The sequence below is a fragment of the Capra hircus genome, unplaced genomic scaffold (genome assembly GCF_001704415.2).
Source record: "Capra hircus breed San Clemente unplaced genomic scaffold, ASM170441v1, whole genome shotgun sequence".
In the NCBI taxonomy this organism is placed as follows: domain Eukaryota; kingdom Metazoa; phylum Chordata; class Mammalia; order Artiodactyla; family Bovidae; genus Capra; species Capra hircus.
The window spans coordinates 14,526-18,021 of NW_017195268.1; the positions used below are offsets into that span (position 1 = coordinate 14,526).

Genomic DNA, 3,496 nt, shown 5'->3' on the forward strand with positions numbered 1-3,496 from the left:
CACTCTGAGGGTTGTCATTTTCTTTCGTTATGGTTTCCCTTGCTGTGTAAGTGCTTCTAAAGTTAATGAAGTCCTTTGCTGAGTTTTTCTTATTTCTATTTTTCATTATTCTAAGAGGTGGATCCAGAGGGAATTTGCTGTGATTTATGTCAAAGCCTGTTTTTCCTATGCTTTCCTCTAATGGTAGGGAGTAATTGTCTCTCCATTTACTTCTTTAACTAATTTGGAGTTTTTCTTTAAATGGGTGAGGAATGTTGTAATTTCATTCTCTTTTTGCTTGTTTAAGGACCCTCCTCCCTGTCCTCTGTCCTGGCTATTAACAAGTTACGTTGGCCTCTTGACCATCTGCCCTGTTTTGAATTCTTTTTCCAGGACCTATCCCAGGACATTTGTTGAGAACAGGTGTATTTTGGTCAGCACAGGTTTTTCAGTTGTTACCAAAAGCAGCCACAAGGCAGCATTTTTCATCCTCCACTTTTTGGGATAATTTAGTTTTTTCTCATAGAGTTGATTTCCGACTCTGTTTGTTTTAGGTGTACAGGAACTTGATTCAGTCATAAATAGATGTACGGCTGTTCTTTCGGGGGATCTTTTCCCATGAAGGTTATCACAGTGTGTTTCCTTCAGCTTGCTGTGCTGTTCATTTGGTCCTTTTAGATGACCTGTTTGATATGTAGTGATGTGAGCATTTTAATCCCTCTTAGTGTATCCCTCCTGCAACGTTTTAAAAAAATAATCATGAGCTGGTTTTTAACTCTGAGTCTGTTTCTATTTGCAAATTATTTCATTTGCATGAATTTCTGGCTTCCACTTTTCAGTACTATTTTAGGATGTTTGCCTTTGGTCTCATACCTCAGTGATAATCTCTCAGTACATCCATGCTGCTGCTCATGGTAGTGTTTTTTTTTTTTTTCCTGAGTGTATTCCACTGTACAGATGAGCCAGTTAGTCTTCATTTTTCTGTCGATTTTTGGTTAATGCTCTGACCTGGCTATTGTGAATAGTGCTGCCCTGAAAATAGAAATGTACATATTCTTTGGAATTAGGATTTTTTCCAGATCAAAGCAAGGAGTGGTATTGCTGGAAAACGGGATAACTCTCTATTTTGTGTTTCAAGGAGCCTCCAGATATTTTCCTTCGTGGCTGCACCCACCCATTTACAACCCTGCCCACGGTGTAGGAGGGTTCCCTGTTCCCCTCGCCCTCAGCAGCACTTAAGCTTCGAAGATCTTTTGAGGATGGCCGTTCTGAGCCGTGTGAGAAGATGGCTATGGTAGTTTTAATTTGCATTTCTTTACTACTTACTGATGATGAGTATCTTTCCACGGGCTTTTTACCTTCTATGGGGGAGTACAGTTAACCTCTGGAAAGTGGCTTCTTGAAAGTCAGCCCTGTTTTGAATTCTCTTCATGTGATTTACCCCGGAAGATTTCTTTAGGGCTGGTGTCATTTTTTTTTATTTTTTTTTTACCTTCTTGTTAACATTTTTATTATAGTATTTCCTTTTAAATTCATTCAAAACAAACAAAAAAGGAAAACAAAGACAATGGTCCCAGAAGGAATGCAGGATTCGTTTTAGTTACAGCGCAGAGATTCTTCTCTCGGTGGGAACTGTGCTCTTGGTTTCAGCAATAAGTGAGGGGAAGGTCTTGCGCTTTTGAAGTTCTGAGGGGTGCAGGGCGTCCGCGTTAGTAGGGGTAGATGGGAAATGCTATCTGCAACCGTCCAAGGCTGGAACGGTCTTCCAGTCACTGTGGCGTCCACCTGCTGTCAGGGTTAGTTCCAGATTTTGAGGAAGCTGTCCCAGGACCCCGTCGCCACGGCCATCCCGTCATCAGTTACCCCCAGGCAGCTCACGCGGTTGTCATGCCCGGCCAAGACCCCTGCCCCGTCGGCTTTGAGGGCGTCCCAGACGTTGCAGTTGAAGTCGTCGTACCCTGCGAGAAGGAGGCGCCCACTCTTGGAGAAGGAGACGGAGGTGATCCCGCAGATGATGTTGTCGTGGGAGTAGGTCCTGAGCTCCTGGTCCGCACGGAGGTCGAACAGCCGGCAGGTGGCGTCGTCTGAGCCAGTGCCAAATGCGTCGCGGTTCGGGAAGAAACAGATGGCGTTGATATCGGGCTCGTGGCCGGTGAAGGTTTGCCGGCACACCCCTTCTCGCACGTCCCAGAGTTTGGCTGAAGCGTCACAAGCACCAGAGACAGTCTGGTGTCCGGAGCGAGTGAAAGGCTCATGACGTCCCCGGTGTGTCCAGGGAATGTGGTCGTCTGCTGGCCAGTCTCGATGTCCCACAGGGCACAGGTGGTGTCTCCAGAGCCGGTAACGATCTGATTGTCATCCAGAAAACCGCAGCACAACAGGTAACCTGTGTGTCCAGCCAGCTCACGATTCACACGTGCATTCCCTTCACGAGTTTTCAGATTGTAAATGGAGCAGATGTTATCCAGGCCTCCGCAGGCCACGTAGTTCCCAGAAGGGCCATAAGCGCACGTCATGACCCGCGAGGAGCGCAGAGGGATGGCATGGACCTTGTTTGTGGTGTAGCTGCCCCAGATAATAAGTTTACCGTCCTGCGAGGCACTGACTAGAAGCCTGGAGTCGGTGCCCCAGTGCATGGCATAGATCTTGGCCAAGCGTCCCCTCAGCGTCCTCCTGGTGCGCGTCTGGACTCTTCCCACAGGGTCAGTGTTTGTGATCTGAGAGAGAGTCGCGTCTGCACACGCCTTCCGAGCATCTCCAATTTGGTCTTTAAGCTGTTCGGCCTCCTGCCGTAACTGGTCAAGTTCACTCATCTTCTAATCTTAGTGCTCTTCAAAGCCACCTCAAAGAATCTGAGATCTTAATTCAGAAGTGCTGCTGGTCTGTTCTCCCAAACATGTAAAACTGTCTGCAACAGAGAAAAGGCTCGACGCCTCGTCCCGCCTGCCGCGCCCGCTCCCCGCCGCCTCAGCCGCCGCTCCGGGAGGTGGTCGTGCTCCGGCCGCTCCGCGGGCGCTGCGGGCAGGTGCGCCGGCGAAGCTCGGTCCGGTCGGTCCCGCGGCGGCTGCTCCACTCCCACACCCGCGCCCGCTCCCGCTCCCGCCGCCGCCGCCTCCTCCGTCCGCCCCTCAGACGCCTCCAGCCATCGGGATGCGCGCGGCGGCCCCTCGGCTGGTGTCATTTAGAGCCGAGCCCAATAGCCCCGGTTTTCAAGTGCTTCTTACGGGGAATGACCACAAGGTGGCAGCATGTCTTCATGCCCGCTCTGGTTACCTGGGCAACCAGAGCCTTATGGCAAATCTGGTTTCTGGGTTGTCAGTAAGAATGCCTCCCGGGGATCTTCCAGACGCAGGGATTGAACCCGCTTCTCCTCCGTCTCCTGCATTGGCAGATGGATTCTTTACCACCAGCGCCACCTGGGAAGCCCTAAGGTTTGTGTCTCCTTACTTCTTCCCCCTTCCCCTTCATCCCCCAGGCGGTGCCAATGATTGCAACACCACTCTGCAGAGGGACCTGT

The 3,496-nt window shown here is 50.2% G+C and overlaps 1 pseudogene; it reads right to left on the reverse strand.

The window, feature by feature from the left end:
* Positions 1-1,608: 1,608 nt before the first annotated feature.
* On the reverse strand, positions 1,609-3,050 carry LOC108634964 (annotated as a pseudogene).
* Positions 3,051-3,496: the final 446 nt, after the last annotated feature.